The sequence below is a fragment of the Pectinophora gossypiella genome, chromosome 19 (assembly GCF_024362695.1).
Source record: "Pectinophora gossypiella chromosome 19, ilPecGoss1.1, whole genome shotgun sequence".
NCBI classification, from domain to species: domain Eukaryota; kingdom Metazoa; phylum Arthropoda; class Insecta; order Lepidoptera; family Gelechiidae; genus Pectinophora; species Pectinophora gossypiella.
Window position 1 is genome coordinate 8,180,806 of NC_065422.1, and position 21,893 is coordinate 8,202,698.

At 38.6% G+C, this 21,893-nt stretch overlaps 1 protein-coding gene across 3 annotated transcripts in view; it reads right to left on the bottom strand.

Moving 5' to 3' along the window:
- Positions 1 to 21,893, bottom strand: part of LOC126375645 (brain tumor protein) — a 626,498-nt gene that overhangs the window by 370,140 nt on the left and 234,465 nt on the right. Inside the window, exon 2 of one of the 3 annotated variants that reach the window (XM_050022681.1) lies at positions 3,110 to 3,152. The exons of the other annotated variants lie outside the window; for them this stretch is intronic. The gene's annotated coding sequence lies outside the window, so the exon portion shown is untranslated. The remainder of the gene's footprint in view (positions 1 to 3,109; positions 3,153 to 21,893) is intronic. 3 annotated transcript variants of the gene reach the window in all.

The window sequence follows — 21,893 nt, forward strand, 5'->3', positions numbered from 1 at the left end:
TAATCCGACCCTATCAACCCTGGTGTTAGGGTTACTATTGAGTCGCCAAAGGCCCCTGACATGTCTCATGTAACTTACATCAGTATGTAGTAACCGGAACCAACAGCTTAACGTGCCTTCCGAAGCACGGAGTATTTTCTTTTATATTGGTTTAATAAAGTATATTTGATGCTTCATAATTCTGAGCTGAGTTTAGTTTTGTGATAAAATGTGTTTGGTCTTACGTAACGGAACTTTTCATCTTTTTATGAGCAGTACTAGCGGCTGGTAATGGTTCCAGGCCTTGCCAGCTTGATAATGTTGAAGATCAAAAATATTGATGCCAATGTAACATCGTTTATGACTAAATGATATACCACACACACACATACACATAAACAGCCTATATACGTCCCACTACTGGGCATAGGCCTCCCCTCAATCAACCGGAGGGGGTATGGAGCATACTCCACCACGCTCCTCCAATGCGGGTTGGTGGAGGTGTTTTTACGGCTAATAGCCGGGACCAACGGCTTAACGTGCCCTTTTTCGGACAATCAGGTGATTCAAGCCTGAAAAGTCCTTACAAAACAAAGTACAGTCTCGCAAAGTGATTTCAACAATGTCCCCATCGGGAATCGAACCCGGACCTCCAGATCGTGAGCCTAACGCTCTAACCACTAGACCACCGAGGCTGTTAAATGATATACCAATCCGCACTAAACGTTTCGCCTCTTCCTTATTTGATGCGAACAGCCAAGGATTGCAAATGTGATAACTAACTAAAAACTACGTTTTATCTAATGCTGTAATCTCTAGATAATGGCCTCTTTTAAACCTGTAGGTGATAGTAATCTGTCCCAATACAGTTCATCAATCTGTCTTGGGACGCCAATGTTAGCAAATTGACTGAAAATTGCCTTGTCTCCAGTGTAAATTTCGATCCATAACTTCTCCTTAAATGTAATAGATAGGGTTGTACCCCACCAGAGGTCACTGCCTTTGGAAGGTGAAGGTCGAAGTCGTAAAACTGATACGGGACGGACCCTTACGTGAGAATAAATTAATCAGCTTATGTGGGTACTCCACAGGGAATGCCATGAAAAATTAAAAACACACGCTACATTCGAACTACGTGCAAAATTTGCGAAGATTTTAAAATCTTTTTCAAGAAATTTGTACGATTTTTTGCGGCGTGAAATTGCGAATTGATGTTGGTTTGACCTTCTTTTTTGGGTAGGAAATATTTAGTTTCATTTTCGACATTTTATAACATAACATAAGCACAGTACTTTATTTGAAATTCAGGTAGACAGAGGTACACCCATCGCAAGATGAACTAAGTACCTACTTACGCTTCACCAAGCTTTCTGTTAGATCAGTGACTGAGTTTTTTCTTGCCGCAGATGGCATTAATTACTTGGCCGGACAAATGGAGAGCGCTGAGGGCTCTCACCCGGTACAAAATTTAAGACAACAGGCCTGAGGGTGCCCAGTTGGGCGCGGACCTTGGCTCAGGGCGTCATCTGAGGGGATCATATTTGAAAGAATTAATCGACTCTAGTGGGTCGATAGCGCTAAGCGCCGAATGAGGGAAATCGTCGACCACGCCGGCGGGTTCGATATCGGGGTCCTTGTTAGACCAGCGTGATAGGTAGGGGGATATTAATATTTTAAATTGACGTATTGAACAATTTCAAATATCAATATTACTGTAAATATTGCTTAAAATAAGTATTATTTTTTCAGTTGTAGATTTTACTCCTCTATACGAGCGACTGGATACCTATATTATATTACAAACCCTGTAAGGTTTACGGGCGTGAAGTTCTACGAAGCCCTGAAATTTGACTACCAAGTAACGACGCCGAGGTCAATATAGGACCTAGGTAAACTGATGTCTAGGCGTTTCGCGATAAACTCTGTAATGAAGTTAGTCATATTGCTACCTAGACAACCTAAGAAAAACCCAAAACGACAAAGCGACATATACACATAATACACCACTTTCGCTGGAAACCAAATACCACTAAAAAACCACCACAAATGCAAAAAATACAAATATGTGTGGTGGAATATACCACTTTCTTTTTGTGGTGTGTCAGGATCGTAATAAGTGGAATTCCGTGTTCTCTGCCTACCCCAAAGGGAAATAGGCGTGATCTTATGTCCGTATGTGTGTACATAATATACCAACAATAATTACTAAATTAAACTTCCAAGGCTATTTGCTTAATATGCTAAGGTTGTAACTTGTGAGCAGTATTACAATGATGATGTCAAGTTGACACCTTGTCGCCGTCATCTCTCAATTATGACAGACCCTAGGGATTCCTTCGCATTATTATTTGACCTCGACCCAGAATTTGTGTTTTGTTCAGGACGTTAATGAAGCTGTTATCTTGCTTATGTAGTGAATAAGTTATGTTTTGTACTTGTTAGTCTGATGTTGTTGTTGATTATCTGAATCCGTGTTTGTCTTGTTCGGAGAACGCGTTGCTTACACCGTAGTGTCACAGATTCAATTCCCGACTCAGGCTTTGAAGTCGACTTTTTGAGATCAACTCTTCCGGTTGATTGAGGGGAGGCTCATGCTGTAGGGCTCCCCAAGTGTTCCGGGCAACCCTCGGTGGAGGGGGAGGCGCTTGACGCGCTCCCATGGGCGCTGGGCCCTAAAGGGCATCCGCCGGCGGGGACGCGGTTGTGTGCAATATACCGGGTGGCGACAGCCGGGGAGGCCCACATAACCACGTCGTCCCCCCGGACGGCGTGGTATGCGTAACGCATTTCCCAACGTCAATAAAAAAAGGGGAGGCCTATGCTCAGCAGTGGGATGTATATAGGCTGTTTATGTATGTTATCTATTCAGGGTGTTAGTGACATCGTAACGAATACTGAGTGGGATGATTCAGACCATGATTCATGATTAATTATCAAGTATAATTTGCCGTCGCAAAAGTGTCTACTAGTGCATACTCCTTAGTATTCGTTTCGTCACTAATACCGTTCATATTAGTCATGAGCTTAATTTATGAAATGTAGTGTCATTAATATAAAATTGTTAAAATACTTTCAATGGACAAAAATAAAGTAAGTACTTAACAACTGCTTTGAGTGAGATGAAAAATACCTTTTACTGTTGAAGATTACAATGAATGGTTGCCGGAGTTTACCTGAAAATAAAATGAAATGTACAGTTAATATCCATTAAAAATCCAACAAAACGTCATCGCAAATACGGCTATTTGTTATTGTTAAGCAGATTAGCGACGCGGACACATAACTGGACAGAAATAGTTCAAAACAGTATGACAGCTTCCCGTTTTATTAATAGGGCTGCTAGTCTTCTGATAACGTGTGGGTTAATTAGAAATGGAACAAAATACACCATAATAATGACATATCACCACGCTTGTATCCCTAAAGGGTAAATAGGTGTAGTATCTAGTAATAGGTGTGTAGTTAGAGTAGGAAAATAATGGAGATGATTTCAATACACACCATCAAATTTTAAGTTACACCAGTCATTTTCTTATCCACCGAAAAGGAAAGGGACTTGTCATAGACAGGCATTACGTTTATAGAACACACGTCATTATTAGGCAGGAATTAAAAAACTTTCCCAAAAATTTTATATTGGTCAGTAACCCGACAGAACGAAGTTGTGACGGTTTGCATATCAGCGAGATGTCTATTTAATTTTCCCGGGTTAATCATTCATTTCAAAAAGAAAAACTCATCCGTCCCATTCATTTTTGACGGATAAGAAAATGACGGATATAACTTAAATAAAATTAGTAGCTTTCTGCAGGAATCGGGGTCAATAAATACTTAATTGACATTGATTTCAGGGTAAAAATAATTCCTTGAATATTGGACATTATTAAAATGACGACCCTATATTGTCACTTGAACCCAAATCATGCCCAAAACTTAACGAGAATCCCTTTGCCTGTGAATCTTTAAAACATGTTCTGTACCTACCAAACCGATTATATATACTTATAGTAAATAGTTCAGTTACCCGCTAGCATGAAACTGACAAATGGCGCAATTGATAAAAGTGAACTGCAGAGTCCAATTTCGTTTGACTAAAGAATAAAGACGTAAAAAATGCTTTTCTATTATTATTTTTTGTTTCAGATACACAACAGTTTAAGACTTTAAAGGTACTTTATCGGCCCAAATTTATAAGTTGGCTGCATTTTGTAAGAATTATGCGTTTTTTCTAACTTTAATAAAATAATTAAATGTGCAAATTGAATGTTTTTTTCAATTATGGCCTTCGTGGGCCAGGGTGTCTAATCTTCAGGGTAGGTAAGCAGACCCTGTAAAAAACGTGATAACGCTGGGGAGATGATGATGATGATGGGCCAGTCACAAATCATACTCATATTATTATCATTGTAAATTGTACTCAACTTGTGATTATTACTGTGTGTCATAGCTAAATTATAGTGTAGTATACTGGAATATAATATTCAGCCGAGACCGTTTGATTTATACATGAGTACATTAAATTAGACACAGTGTAATTCCTTAGTCGAATTTTACGACTGCGGTATGATTTAGCAAAGTATACCTACGGTACTTTACAAAGGGGTACCTAGGTCTTATATAGGTATGCCAATATTTATATAAATTAATTTTATATATTTATAATGTTCGAATAGGGACCCAGACCTACGGGGTATAACGTAGAACCCTTGCCCAGGGATACGGGTGAAGACCTCAACGGTTGCAGAGGCGAAGATGGGAGCCATCGGTACGGCAATGTAGGACGGAAAGGGCAAGTCACAGGGACTGTAACCTGGAACCTGACAGAGGGCAGCAGTAACTGTCAGTACTATTCAGAGGCGGAGGACAGGAGTCTTAGTATGGCTTTGTAATAGACTACTCTGGGCGTCATCCCACTTGCGTCAGACAGAGTACTGCGGGGCGGAAGACAAGAGGGAAACCACTACCCTATTTTTCCCTAAAAAAGTAGCATGGAAAATGCTGCACCGACAAGAGCATGGCTCTTAAATTGATGATGACGATATTATAAATAGTTTTTTATCGTCTAAGTAGTATATGTATTTATATTTCATTTGTTTATAAACTTAACAATTAAATATTTTTAATCTTAACTTTACAACTAGACTACTAAAACTAAAAACAAAAAGAAACAAAAGTACATTACTATTGGCTCAATTAAAATGCTCCCTTATACCACCTCTCGACCAAACCCCATTACCCCGTTGGATGGCAAGGCAAATATGATGCGCTAGGTAATTCCTTCCCGGGAGTCGTTACCTTGTCCCTTAGCCGCTTACTCACCTCTCTGATAAAGCGCTTAATGTACATATTTATGTGGGTAGTTCTTTTTAATTATTTATTACGTTAGAATGCACTAACCCGCTACTATTATATTTGTACAAAATTTTCCTGTACCCAAATGTTGCCTGGAAGAAAATGCTGCATGAGCAATAAGGCCGCCTGTTGTGCTTTTCTGTATATGTTGTTTTCTGTATTTGTGTCCATTGTGCTCAATAAAGTATTCTATCTATCTATCAACCTTACCCACACAAAAACATTTCGACACTGACAAAAATAAACTTCACCGTAATTTATTATTACTTACATTGATGTATAAATTATGTAACTTTATTTCTTTTGACGTGACTAATTGTAGATTTGCCGTAAATGGCATTAACAACATGGCCGGACAAACTGTTACTAGTGACATAATTGCCATATTAAGTCATAGAATAAAGAATAATACTAAGTATAGAACAGACATTGGTGCTAATTTCTGTAAACACCATCTAATTTTATTTTAAGTTATATCTGTCATTTTCTTATCCGCCGAAAAGGAAAGGGACGGGCAATAGACAAGCATAAAATATATGGAACACACGTCAATTTTAAGCACATATCTAAAACAACTGTCTAAAAAATTTGCATTGGCCAATAACCCGACAGAATTAAGTAGACAGCACACGTCAAACGGTTTGCATACGTAGCGAGATACCTTTTTGATTCGCCCGGGTTATTCATTAATTTACTCATTCTTCCTAAAATTAAGAGCTGTCAATTATCCGTCCCTTTCCTTTTCGGCGGATAAGAAAATGACAGGCATAACTTAGATAAATTATAAGTATAACTTAAAATAAAATTAGGAGGTGTCTGCAGGAATCGGGGCCATTAACTAGTTTTGTTTGTGCATATTCATTCAGCGATGACGTCATAGGGCAATGAACTGGTCTAAATATGTCTGTCTGTCTGCTCACATGTGCAAATAATTATAATAATAGAGCTAATTATTTGTTATTGTAAGGAAATTGAATGTTAAGTGTAAGTACCTACTTATTAAACGTTGATAAAGTTTTGTATTTAGGATAAAATATAATATGCTGTTACATAGTTATCTTAATTAAAAATATAATACATTACGAGGGGCAATTTTCATTCGCTGCTCGCATAAGCCTTATTCAGGCTTTTAGATAAGCGTCTTTTACTGTGAAAATAAATAATTTATAAGTGTTTTGAACAAACAAAAATAAGTAGCAAGATTCTTTTTTAAATATGTGAAAATAACTTAATTTAAAGGAAAGATAATGATATAATGATCAAGTCAGTTAACTTATCTACTTGCTTTAGCAGCGTTTTTTTTGACGTGACTTATTGTAGATTTGCCGCAGATGGCATTAACTACTTGGCCGGACAAATGGAGCGTTGAAGACTCTCGCCCGGTACATAATATTTGATGTCTGCACTCAAATTCATTATAAATGAGCGCCTAATACACGTACTTGACAAATGTCAATGTAATTTATAGTCGAAGTCGTTGACACTTAACGAAGTGTGAAGAAGTGACGACCGGAGATAATACGCCTTTGTCTATTGTCGTCAAGCTAATTTTCTATAAGAAATACACATTTTATTGTAGCGACATACATAATTGGTTAGTTGGTGTGGACACGTAGAAGGGTAATAGGATCTTCCCCATCATGGGTCACTAAGAGACGACCAGGTACGCACTAAGGGCACGTGCTCCACTTGGATCCCGGGTAACTTAGCAAAGGTTCATATTACAGCATGTTTGATAAATGCTACTTTCCACCTGTTTGAAAACTGCAGTGACTGAAGGTTTAGTAAAAATATTCAAATAATCAAAAATATCTGCTTATTCAGCTTTACTTTTTCATTAAACTAGAATGACAACAGTTGCCAAAAAAATAAGTAATATACGAGACTTACAAGGAAGTCAATACATTTTATATGGGGCTTTCTTCTATCTTCTATCGTGTGGGTTGTGAGGTGGATTACCAACCCCATCAACCCTGGTGTCAGGGTTACTTTTGAGCCGCCAAAGGCCCCTGACATGGCTCATGTAACGACTACGTAGAACCCGTGGGAATTAACAATAGTCGCTTGCTTACGGTGCTAGGAAACGATGAGCGGACTGTAAAAACTGGTAATTGTTGATTTAAGTAAATAAGAGAAAAGAGCGTGTCGTCAGCTGTTCCACCGAGATCGTCGCAGTGCCCTCGTAGCGGCGCGCAGACCCGTTGCTGTAACCTTGTAAAGGCGCGCAGGCGCGTTGCGCTTCTTTTTTTTCTTCTTCTGGCTTCCGCGGCTAGCGATGCACCAATGACAAATCTTGAGAGTGATCTTGGTCTTCAATGATACTTATCGTGGTGTTGCGACTCTTATGCCGCTCGTAAGTCCGGGTGGGTTTAAATGTCATAACAATACCAATAATGATAGTGATCCCGAGACCCCTCAGCCGGTTATAAATAGGTATCTATTGTAAATAATACAAAGAGTATTACGGCATTCCTTCCCCGGCACTCGCAACAGTATCGAAACGAGAAATATAGGAAATATCCGAACTATTCATAGCCGTTACGGAATTGAAAAACATAGCGATCGGCGCATGCGACTAAAATAGCCCGGTCGGAAATACATTGAGTACTTGCTTGTGGCTCTCTCAATACGCTCTCTGACACGTTGCGTGTGAGAAAACTGTACTAAACATACCCGTACCTTATTTTACGTAACTTATTGTAGATTTGCCGCAGATGGCTTTAACTACTTGGCCGGACAAATGGGGAGCGCTGAAGGCTCTCGTTTAAGACAACAGGTCTGAGGGTGCCCTGTGGGCGCGAACCTCGGCTCAGAGCGTCGTCTGAGAGGAAAAATATTTGAAAGAATTAATCGACCCTAGTGGATCGATAGCGATAAGCGCTGATTGAGGGAAATCGTCGACCATGCCGGCGGGGTCGGTATCGGTGTCTTGAAGTGTTTGGTGTCGCGAGCTGATTGGCTGCCTCTATGGCTAGAGTAATCGGGTCGTCGGGATCGTATATTACGTCCTTCGAATACTCGTACCATAGAATAAGGGTTAATTCTACGTGTAGAAAGGTTAAAGTAAGATGATTCCGTGCTTCGGAAGGTACGCTAAACCGTTGGTCCCGGGCTACTAGCCCAAACACCTCGACCAACCCGCTGGAGCAGCGTGGTCGATTATGCTTCGTACCCCTTCTCCAGTTGATTGAAGGGAGGCCTGTGCCCAGCAGGGGGACGTGTATAGACTGTTTATGTTATGTTATAGAACGGCAACTCTCCGTTCCACTCCGCTCCCACCAACGGTGAGCTCCTCGGTCTTCAATGGACGTCAGACGTCACACACACAGATGCGCGTGTGCGATAACATCAATGTGTCTGTGTTAAACAAGGTGTTTGCCATCGACTCGCAAAGAAGAAGAAGGTGTTTTGTATGAAGTCTCCGGTGTGTGCTTCTACATAAATAGGGTAATTGATTGGGTCAAAGATAAGTTATTTAATGCTAATCTAGAAATAGAAGCCAGTTTAAGATGATCAAAAATCAGGTATGTATGTGGGTTTCCTCACGATGTTTTCCTTCACCGCTGAGCATGTGATAATCATGATCCAAACACGAATTTCAAGAACGCTTTCGAAAATCATAGATTTAGGCCCGTGCTGGTTTCGAACTTGCGACCTTACAGTGCGAGACAAGTGTTTTTCTAACTGAGCTACCAGCCAAAAAATCCTATAATTCTTATATTACAATGTCAACTGTACCTTCGTTGTGGCATGGCAATAAAGTTATTGAGTATACCGCTGCGACGCACAGACAATGACAACGAAGCCTAAATTATGTATGAAACTACAAATTAAACTGTTAAATACTAATATAAGTATTATAAACGCAATTCGTGACGCACGAGCACCCACTCAGCTACGTGATGATAGTATATTAGTGATGGATCACGATATCGTTTCAATAATATGACCATATTAGTGAGCCGACTCACGCGTTGAGTCAGTGCCCTGTTTGAAAAGTGACTTATTGTATTAGCTTAGAGATTTGCCGCAGAAGGCATTAACTACTTGGTCGAACAAATGGGGAGCGCTTAGGGCTCTCACCTGGTACAAAATTTAAGACAAAAGGCCTGAGGATGCCCAGTAGGGCGCGAACCTCGGCTCAGGGCGTCGTCTGGGAGGATTACTTATAGCGCTGAATGAGGGAAAGCGTTAACCACGCCTGCGTGGTCGGTATCGGAGTCCTAAAATATTTCTTACAAATACAAATATACTATATTGCACACAACATACGAAACAAATTTTAAACACATGGACGAAAGATACAGTATAATCTGGCGGCCTTATTGCTAAGCAGCTATTTCTTCCAGGCAACCAGTGGCAAGAAAACATCTATTACAATTTGGTGCGGTTTCTTCCTCTCTATGGCTAAAGTATTGTGGTTCTGTGGTACATTGGTAAGCTCCTCAAACGGAGAACGCTGGTTCGGAACCGGACTTGTACCAATAAATATTCATTTATCTTAAGTGCAGTTTTCACTATCACAGTTCGAGTTATAGACAGCGATACTTCTTACCACCTAACATGTTGGTCTAACTGAAAGCTCGGTGAAGTGTGGGTACTTACTTCCTCTGACTATCCCAATTGGGATACAGTTGAGCATAAGCTCAATATAAGTATATAGCTTTGCGCCCGTGACTTCCGCTGCATCGACTTTGGTAATCACGTTGAGTATGAATATTTTAATATACTTTATTGCACTTAACAACTAGTTACATCACAAACAAGAAATGGACGTTTACAAGGGTGGACTTATCTCTAAGAGAGATCTCGCTTCCAGCCAACCCAGAGGTAGTATTAGAGTAACTGCGGAAGAATAAAAAGAGGTGCAATATATTAAATACATTATAATAATTATATCTACATATAAAACCGTTTAAAAAAATATATATACACAAACATATGCCTAAGCTTCTATAAATATATACACATATAAAATATTATATACCTACATACATACCTATTATATTATATATTATATTATATACTTATTATATATTGACTCTTAGCTAAATCCGTTTAACGATTTAGGCATGAAAAAGTTATTCACATACAACGACACATACCAACATAATTATTATGGGTCGGCAGATACATAATCAAAGTAGATAAATACATTTCTTTTCGTTTTGTTTCTATGTGGAAGGCTGAATACCAACTTTTTATTTATAAGTTAGGCAGGTATTCCAAATTCAAAGAAATACTAAAAGATGGTGCAATAAAAAACTCATAAAAGTCGTCTTCGCCCACAATTTAAACGTAATAAATTCAGCTCTGTAAATAGTCCACACGTGGCTTAACAACTATAGTACAGTGTACACTCATTATTTCAAAGTTAAGTGTTCAAAATTTAATGTCAATAAAACCATAAACCGTTTGTGAAGAAAACAAAACAAGTATGAAAATTTTAATTGCAAACGATTTCACAGTACATTAACACTGGGTCTATTCTCGTGGTTTGAACTGAGGTTCGTTGGATTTTGCTTCGTTTTCGTATGGTTTTGAGCTGGAAATGCTCGTAAGAAAATGGAGCTAATTTAAAAAATGAAACAATGAAAAACTAGAACGCTTGTTATATTTTTATGGACTGAAATAACAATATCACAAAAAAGTTTGAAATGTTACTCAAACAATTTTATCTTTAAGAAAGCACTAAGAATGGGGGGGGGGGGAACACTGTACATCTTTATTAGTAGGTACATAAGACTAATAATAAATGGTTACTGTTAAAAAAAAACATAGGACTAGTTTTTAATCGATACTATAGCCATATTTCCTTCCGAAAAGCTCTCAATGCAAATCAGAGCGAAAAACAAACCGGAATGTTTCTCACACTGTGGATCTGTGAAGGAAATATAAACGTAAAACGACTCCTCCCTATGTAAACTCTGTACGTGATTTGGAAACATATTGCTGGCTGGCTGGCAATATAAGTAGGTACTCGTACTAACAGAATAACACCAAAAATAGCGAAAGAGGAAAACTTCCACACTCACAGAAACTTATTGAATCAGGTGTTATGCTGGCTGCTTTTTTTCTGTATATTTCTTTAAAAAGGTTCATAAATCGGTAACTGGTTCCTTTTTTGATTTTTCACGGAATATGTGCGTGCAAATATCCAACTATATAGATAACTATAAGTCTGTAATACGTCCAAATTGGTTTATACAATTTCAATACTTTATTACATAAAACATGTACAGAATTTCTGAAGCTTGTTTGGTTCAAACGTATATAGGCTATTTTTGTGCATACGTGTCATAGTTACAAAAAAATACACAAATCATACCCGTTATCTTTATCACAGAACAGATAAGGTCAATTTTTGTTTTGTCTATTTTGAAGCATTCGGCGCGTAACGTATACTGAGGTTATGTTAGTGACATCGTAACGAATACTGAGGGGGATGATTCAGACCATGATTCTGAGTTATATGAAGTAGTTAGTTGTTATATGAAGTGGAATTTTCCGTCGCAAAATTCATTTTCTTTTTTGTGTTTTTAATTTTATTTTCAATTCTATACTTTTGCGATGGAAAATCCACTTAATATAATTTATATGGAAAATTTCAATTGACGAACTAATACCCTGTATATTATAATATACTTTTTAAGAACGTCTAGACCTTTGTGCCGAGGTTTTTCTACCAGCTACTTTTCTTCGGCTATGCAGGTTGTGAAATATGCATGTAAAAATTAACGATGCAAAGTGTAACTATGTTACCAACTGGATTTTTTTGAGTTTGAGTGTCAAAATACACAAAACAAAAGTCGACCATGGTTGTTAGCAAAGTTGCAAACGATTACCAAAAACGACAACAGAGGTGGAAAGACACAGAGCACAATTTCACATGAGTTAGTTTTAATAAAACAAATCCCTATGCGCAGAGTTGGGACCAATTCAAACACATGTTTAGCAATACGAGAAAATACTTAGAAGTTCCAGCGGCCATTAATCATAAGAGTTTGTGTACAGATGCCTCTAACGCGAGTTGCGATGTTTTGTATTTCCCCAACATTGCCTGCTTACCTGAAAGGATTGTAAATCTTCTAAAAATGGAGTTATAACATATGGAGACGACAAGAAGGATTGATGTACCGAGATATAGATTAGGATGCTAGAGTTGCCTAACCTACGTATCAATGGTAAGATGTTTTCTTTGGATATGTATTATTAACACGTTGGCAGTCCAGTGAACCATATACGGGTCATGACGGACTAGCTCCATATGTCAGTGGCACATACATGGGTCACTAAAAGAAGACCAGGTACGCACTAAGGGCGGGTGCTCCACTTGCATCCCGGGTAACTTAGCAAAGGTTTGTATTACAGTATGTTTGATGTATGCTACTGTCCACCTGTTTGAAGGCTGAAGTGACTGAAGGTTTAGTAAAAAATATCTGTTAGTATCAGCTTTACTTTTTCAATAAACTAAATAGACATCAGTTGACAAAAATTGAAGTAATATGTGGGACTTATAAGGACGTCAAAACACTTCGTATGGGGACTGTCAACGTGTTAAGTTGGTGAGAAAGAATGGGCATTCGCTATCTTAGGTGACAGTTGCTTGCCCCTCAGCTCTCTAAAGGGCTGTTCATCGACACTCACCGAGGTAAAATGCAATGTGTACCACAAGGTACATAAACAGAATATTATGTAAGTCCCAAGCAGGCCTGTCGTCTTATTCTTAAATTTTGTAGCGGGTGAGAGCCCTCAAAATAAATTGACGAATATACTTACTTCAAAATCCGTAAAACGCTTTGCCTCTCACTTTGAGGTCACCGGTTCAAATCCAGCACAGGCTTAAACCAATGATTGTCGAATTTGTCTTCGAATTCATGTTTGGATCATAAATGATTATCACGTGCACAGCGATGAAGGAATACATCGCGAGGAAACCCACATTCCCGAGAAATTAAATGTATTTTCGGAGATATGTGACCTAACCTGTATTGGGCTGGTTTTTTCTTCGCGGGTTTGAAGGTCAGACAGGAAGTCGCTTCTGTAAAAAACCGGACCTGTCAAATCTTCCAGTTAGGTAAGCGGACCCTGTGAAAATCGGGATAATGATAGGGGCATGTGACTTACTTCGAAATCAAATGTTGTCACTTATGTAAAAAACAAAGGTCTTTTCATGCAGATGAAGACGCATAAGACGATACCGGACGATTATACATGTAATCGGACTAATAGAAATCCGGGCACGACGCAATGAGATTTCATGGAAATTCGTGTTTCCCGCGTTGGATAAAGTTTTCTACCATTATCCATGAAAACAAGTAACTCGCATGAAACTACATATGCAAAACAAGAAGTTACAAGATCAGATTCATATCAGACTTCTTTGCATATCCAATTTTCTCATGGCTGTGTTCCAAATGAAACGCGCTCTACATTCCAATTACAAACACGTTTTAAAAATCTCCACATTATTTCTCGTGAACTTTTAGGGACAAAATGAAAAAAGAATTGTTTCATTCCAAGTTCAAATTAATTCTAAATATAATGTTCCATGATGTTCTGAATTCGGTTTTATGAGTATAAATTCATGTTTGGAATACCTATAGTTAATTGATATAATGGCAATAGGCTCGCCCCCTTTTTTTGACGTGACTTATTGCAGATTTGCCGCGGATGGCATTAATTATTTGGCCGGAATACTCGCCCCCTGTTACATGGAACTTAAACGTAGCTGGCCAGAAGTAGGTGTGTATACTATAGAAAGAAAGAAAAAAAAATCGACAAACTAATGTTTTCACATATTAAAAAATAATACAATTATGAACGTATGCCGAAACGGTTCCAGCATAATGTCATAGCCTAGACTATGGCGCTGATTTTCAATTGGAACCGGTAAGGTAATCAGGGAGCACATTAAACGAAAAATGGACACGAAGTCTAAGCACATTTTCTATACAATTCTGCCTACTCCCTAGAGGATACAGGCGTGATGCTTGTATAATGTTCCATGTTGTAATTATTCTGTGCGTGTCGTTGGGATAATGTTCTCTCTAATCTATACTATTACAGGTCATTATAATATACATCATCATCATCAGCCCATTAACGTTCCCACTGCTGGGGCACGGGCCTACCCTATGGATGGATAGGGAGATCGGGCGTTAAACCATCACGCGGGCCGAGTGCGGATTGTTGGTTATTAACGACTGCTAATGCAGCCGGGACCAACGGCTTAAAGTGCCTTCCGAAGCACGGAGGAGCTCGCGATGAAAACTTTTTTTTTGTTGTCACCCATCCTTAGACCAGCCTTTGCGAAAGGTCCTTAACTTCAACAATCGCAGACCGAGCGCGTTTACCGCTGCGCCATCAAGCTCCTCAATTATCATATTATTTATACCCTATATATGCCATTTTCAAAAGTAACTGCGAGTGTTGTGACGCCTCAGGAATTTTGGACTTTATTAAAAATGAACACACGCATAATTTTAGATAATAATAGGCTAGTTAGTATCTAACTAGTCAAATCAGTTAGTTTTTACCAAACGTCAAAACACGAAATTACTACGGAATTTATATGAAAAAGTAACCTGTGACGTCATAGAAAAACGTGACAAAATGTCATATATTATTTATTATTACATTTTTCTTTAATAAAACTGTTACTCTTTTCTTTAAAACAGAAAACCCTTTTAGTCACCTTTACGTCTGTCTTTAATAAGTAATCAGAATTTTACAATTTATCTTTGCCCTAGAAAACTACCCAATTCTTTTTCGGAATATCACATAGGTACTTACCGCCTTTGTTAAACCTACACTGCTTTGCACACAAAATATACCATCACATTTTATCCTTGACAAGAAAGTCGGGAATCCTTATCGAACAATAAACATCTCATGTTATCTCACCTTTGTTCCTTCCCCCTCCCACCCTTTCATCCCCTTCTCCCTTTTGATACCACCCTCTCCCTTTACACATCAAAGATTGAAGAGTTGAGTTCTCGGCACAATTGAACATTTACATGAAAATAGAAGCCTTTTTGACCCTTTTCTCTGCTACCATTTGTTTTATTTATTCTTCTCTGTCTGGTCGATTTACTTTTGAACGTTTCAAACGTCTAGTTTCAATATTTATGTTCGCGTTCCTATTTTTGTTTTTTGTACAGTAAGTAGGACAAATAGTTGATGTTCTTGGTTAAGGAGTAAGAAAATGCAAAATGTAAATATTAGAAGCATTTACTAATAATTTCCATCAGTCATATTAAACCCTTACCTTGATGGTTAGTATTTGAGGTTTTAATAAGAGTAAAGAAAGATAATTGAACGGGAAATTAAAAGATAAAAAAGTTTATTTTCCAATACTGTATTTTTCTTGAAACAATAATTGAGTTTCAAGAAAAATACAGTAGGTAACGTAAGTTTTTAAACGCGTTCATTTGTATACAGTTATAGTACCTACTTTTGCGTTCTTACTACAATATTTATCGATGTTTCAGTATCGATATCAATGTCATTTTGTCACTTTTTTTTAAGACGTCACAGGTTGCCTTTTCATACAAATTCCATAGTAATTTCGTATTTGGATGTTTATTAAAAAGTAACTGATTTGACTAGTTGGAAACTATCCATGCACTCCCTGCACTTCTTCTATCGTGTGGGTTGTGAGGTGGATTACCAACCCCATCAACCCTGGTGTCAGGGTTATTATTGAGCCGCCAAAGGCCCCTGACATGGCTCATGTAACGATTACTCAGTTAATCAGTAAGTAGTAACCGGGACCACCGACTTAACGTGCCTTCCGAAGGACGGATCATCTTACTTTCAGACAATCAGGTGATCAGCCTGTAATGTCCTGACCAAACTGGGGATCACAAAGATGATTTTTGTGATGTGTCCCCACCGGGATTCGAACCCAGGACCTCTGGATCGTGAGCTCAACGCTCAACCACTGGACCACAGAGGCTATCCCTGCACTAAGCACAGCGTGTATCGCAGGCGCCAGAATACGATTTGTTATATGCGGATATAATAATGGACACACGGGTCTTAGCCAAAGGCGATTCTCACACTGCCCCGCATGATGCAGCGTAGCGCGTGGATGCGTGTTCTTCCGTTGATGGTCCCGGCTATTAGTCGTAAGAAACACCTCCACAGACCCGCAGCTCCGGTTGATTGAGGGGGGGGGGGGGGGCTGTGCCCAGCAGTGAAACGTACATAAGATGTTTATGTTTTAATTAGAGACTTATTCCTGCAGAGAAACTTTCTCAACATTTTTCAGGGCATTGGTTAATTGTATATTTAATACTAAATATATAATTTAGATTTAGTAAATAAATCTATTGGCATAATAGGGAAGGTGACTACTTACTGGAAGTTAATGTAACAGGTACGACAGACTTACACTAGTTAGTTAACTACTGTGGGCTTACAAAGTCACCTAACTATGGAATGACATTTTCCCAATTAAGGTACCTCCAAGAACATTGTAGACTAATAGGAAAATAGTATTATTATAAAAGTCGAATTGTAACATCCGCCGCTTTACATTACGACTAGCCGTTTTGTAAAACGGCTGGTGAGAAATAATGTCATTGGCCTTGCAATCCATACGAGAGAAGAAAACCCACAAGTTTACCTATTTTAAATTCTTTTACTTTAGCCGTTGAAGCCGAAGTGAATCTGTAGAACATCTCATTACGTTTCAGTTTGAATTGAACTTGTTGTTATAATAAGAGGTCAAATCAGGTTAAACAAAAGGTCACTTCGAGTCACCTTGTCTGCAATAACATATCGATTTACAATTTCGGGAATTTGCAGTCTTAACATATCGAAATATGTTATAATTTCAAATGACATGATTGGCTTTATTTATTCTCTTACTTTGAAATTACAGTGTATTACAGTGTTCTGACAAGTTATTGGCAAAATGGTTGAATTATTATCTTACTTTTTCAAACAATATGGTGATTCAAGCCTGAAATGTCCTTACCAAACAAAAGAGTAAGAAGGTCCGTGCTTCAGAAGGCACGTTAAGCCGTTTCACACTGCGCTTGTGACAAGATTCGCCGCGGATTGTTTTTTACGAAGATTGGCTGTCTATTTGTTATACGAGGCATAGGCCTCCCCCAAGGATCTCCACGACGATCGGTCCTGCGCTGCCCGTATCCAGCGACTTCCCGCGACCTTCACCAGATCGTCGGTCCACCTTGTAGCGGACCTACCCACTGAGCGTAGTCCGACACGTGGTCGCCATTCTAGAACCTTTCCGCCCCATCGGCCATCGGTTCTCTTCGCTATGTGTCCTGCCCACTGCCACTTCAGCTTTGCAATTCTCCGAGCTATGTCGGTGACTTTACTTCTCCTGCGGATCTCCTCATTTCTAATTCGATCGAGCAGGGAAATACCGAGCATAGCTCTCTCCATTGCCCGCTGAGCGACACCGAGCCTCCTCACGAGATCCATAGTAAGCGGCCTCGTCGAGGTATATGTATGAAGAATACAATCTATCGGCTTTAAAGAAAACGTGTTGTATGTCATTGTTTTTATTCGCTCCTATAGGTAGACCGTCTAAATCAGACTTCGCCTGCGCGGTGCAGGGGCGCGGGGTATGGCGACAGCGGGGACCGAGTGAGGTGCGGGGGCGGGCGCGCGAAGCGTGACACACATTAGGTAAAATTCGTAATAGACAGTTTTTTTTTTTTTTAATAAGATAGGTTTGCTCTTGACTTCATTCTTCCACGAGGAGAAGAAGAGATCGACGTTGAAACGAGCTTATCTAGAAAATAATAAATAGTTCTGAAGATGTGTAAAGTCATAGTGGTTTATAAGCAGGGGCGTCCAATTTGAATGAAACAACAAATATGTACGTAACGAACTTTTGTATTATTTATTACGAAGGCAGACGAAGTCTGATTGAGACGGTATAGTTCAGTATAGAAGCAAAAAAGCCTAAATAATCTGAACACAAGTAGCATGTAATGTTTATCGTTCTAACCACACCAATACCTACATATTAGAGGTTTATAGTCAATATTTATTATATAATATATGTATTTCTCTAGTTAAGTGAATTGTATTTTGGAGAAATAAATTTCTTAAACCGTATGTATATGACATATTATGTCGATTAAAATACACAATTTTGACAAGTTAATCTAATCTTGTTAGTCATGTAAATAAACATGCGAACATTTTAATTAGTTTAATGTCCAGATTATGATAATTTTAACGTGTTTAAGGGAATTATATTAATCCGATCGCATTAATTCGATGTGAATGAATGGACGACGTGATGGCAATAATTAATTTTGTGATTGGAATGAATTATGCATATTTCATATTAATATTTCCAATTACAAAAACAAATATTAAAGTTTTGTCCTCATCATTAATTTAAGGGCCGCGCTCTTGTTGGTGCAGCATTCTCCATGCTACTTTTTTAGGGAAAAATAGGGCAGTGGTTTCCCTCTTGCCGTCCGCCGCGCAGTACTCTGTCTGACGCAAGTGGGATGGCGCCCAGAGTAGTATATTACAAAGCCATACTAGTACTCCTGTCCTCCGCCTCTGAATAGTACTGAAAGTTTTGTGATAAGTACTTAAAATTGACACAATATGTACCTACTAGCAGTAGTCGTAAAGCAGAACATTGAACCGTCTGGTGGAGTATACTACATACTCCGATTGATTGAGAGGGGGCTGTGCTCAGCTGTGGGACGCACTAAAGGACCGATAGCAATAAGTGCTGAAAGATGGAAAATTTTAACCACGGTGGCAGAATCGCTATCGCGGTTCTGAAGCTTGCTGCCGCTGCCGCTTAAAGATAGCTTCAACGGCATCCGTGGTCCAGTGGTCGAGCGTTGGGCTCACGATCCGGAGGTCCCGGGTTCGAATCCCGGTGGGGGCATATCATAAAAATCACTTTGTGATCCCTAGTTTGGTTAGGACATTACAGGCTGATCACCTGACTGTACGAAAGTAAGAAGATCCGTGTTTCGGAAGTCACGTTAAGCCGTTGGTCCCGGTTACTACTAACTGATGTAAGTTAGTAGTCGTTACATGAGCCATGTCAGGGGCCTTCGGCTGCTTAATAGTAACCATAACACCAGGGTTGATGGGGTTGGTAATCCACCTCACAACCCACACAATAGAAGAAGAAAGTGAACTGTTAATATAACATAAGCTCAGGATTTTATTCCGTCTTTGGAGAACTAGGCTAGTGAGAGGTACAGTCATGAGCAATATAATGCACCCACTTTAGGACTCTGTCGCACTCACATATTTGACATTTAGTGAAGCCTACAGTTCAATTTGTCAAAAAAGTTAATGTGACATGGTACCAAAGTGTCATATTAATGCTACATCCATCGCAAGACGAAGAGCTACGCTTCACCGAGCTTTCTATTAGACCAACATGATAGATGATGAGGCGTAGCGTCATCGGGCCATCACAATAAAATAATAAGCGGTAGCAATACAAAGCGGTATAATTAAAAAAAAAAAATCTCATCTTATTTTATATTATCAGCCTGTTACCTACCTTCATTTCGCCGACCTCATTTCAACCTTTATTGTGTTAAGTCCAGACTAAAAGGGTATTATTATTTTAGATTATATTACGTTGTCAAGTTGAAAAAACTAAATTGTTTGCGATTTAGTGACTAAGTTTTTTACGTCTATCGTCACAAGACACAACGTCTATTTTGCTTTTTCTCGAGGGATTTGTATTAGAATAAAATATTATATCATTTATTAAAGAAAAATTAAATAAAATGTTTATTTCCGATCAAACACATTACATCTATATATGTTAGTAAAAAGTGACTATATTGAAAAACTATTGTTATTAATAATTATGCAATAATTGAGTTGTGTACCAGGTTTAAGATAAATTATGAAATTCTGATTACTAAATAAAGACAGACCTAAAACTAACGAGAAACATTTTCGTTTTTCTATTTAACTTATATAAGACACGACCAATTTATTAAAATCATCATATTATAAGGGAAGCTACAAGGAAAGAGAGGAAGGGGAAGACCAAGAAGAGCTTACATGGAACAGATTAAAGAGAAGGCGAACGTCGTATCTTCTAACGAAGTGAAGGAATTGGTCTTTGATAGATTCTGATAAGAATGAAGAATGCTACACCGACAAGAGCGTGTCTCTTAAAGTAGTGATGATTAATCTCATTTATGAATTTTAATAAATAAAACGTAATAATAATTCCGACATTTTATCACGTTTTTCAATGACGTTACAGTGTGCTTTTTCAAACAAATTCCACAGTAATTTTGTGTTTTGACGTTTAGTAAAAGCTACTGATTTGACTAGTGAGAAACAAGCCTATTGAGATGTTTGGACCATGGCTTGAAATTAGTTCTAGTATATAAGCGGCGGAGGAGCTAGGTGGCGCAGCGGTAAACACGCTCGGTCTGCGATTGTTGAAGTTAAGCAACTTTCGCAAAGGCCGATCGTAGGATGGGTGACCACAAAAAAAAGTTTTCATCTCGAGCTCCTCCGTGCTTCGGAATGCATGTTGAGCCGTTGGTCCCGGCTGCATTGGCAGTCGTTAATAACCACCAATCCGCACTAGGCCTGCGTGGTGGATTAAGGCCCGATCTCCTTATCCATCCATAGGGAAGGCCCGTGCCCCAGCAGTGGGGACGTTTAGGTATATTCATATTCATTTATTGCATGTCACAAACATAAATTAAGGTGGAACATAGTAAAAAGGTACATGTGACGCCCTGCAAGGGCACGGCAATATAGAAGAGGCGATACTAGGTGTCTTATTATAATAATATTATAACATCTAACTAAATAACGTTAATGGGCTGGTGATGATGATATAAGCGGTAAATATTACGGCACGCTTATTATACCGGTATAATATTACGGTACCGTTTTCCTATTGGTCTGTGAAAAGGTAAGGTAACCTTAACCGCTTTTAAGCTTCGGTTTGGAGTAGTAGAACTTATACGCCTGATTTTTTGCACAGCTCAAAGACCTTTGACATGGCTTCATTACTATTGATTTAAATTGTCAGTTTAAGTTGTGTACCTCGTATAATATATCTAACCAACAAACGAATAAATAATAGGATTCGTATTTTACATATATTCGGTATTCAATTTAGGCATTTCCATTCATGACATGAATATTCATTTGATACCAATGATCGTCGAAACATAAATCTATAGATGTGGTACAAAAGTTAGAGGCGAGATTCAGATATATTCGGATATTTAAAAGTAAGTGGGACGGAAAATTCCTCTTGAAATTAACTCAGAATCATGGCCTGAATCACCCCCTCAGTATTCGTTACGATGTCACTAACACCCTGTATATTAAATTGTATAGATAAAAAATTCTTACAAGAATATTTTGATTCGATCTGGGAACGAAATAAATTAGAACATCTTCTTTCACCCCAAGGTTGCCTGGCAGAAATTGCTGTTTAGCAATAAGGCCGCCTATTGTGCTTATGTTTTATTCGTATGTTTATGTCCTTTGTATTATGTTGTTGTGCAATAAAGTATTATTGATTGATTGATTGATAACGAAAA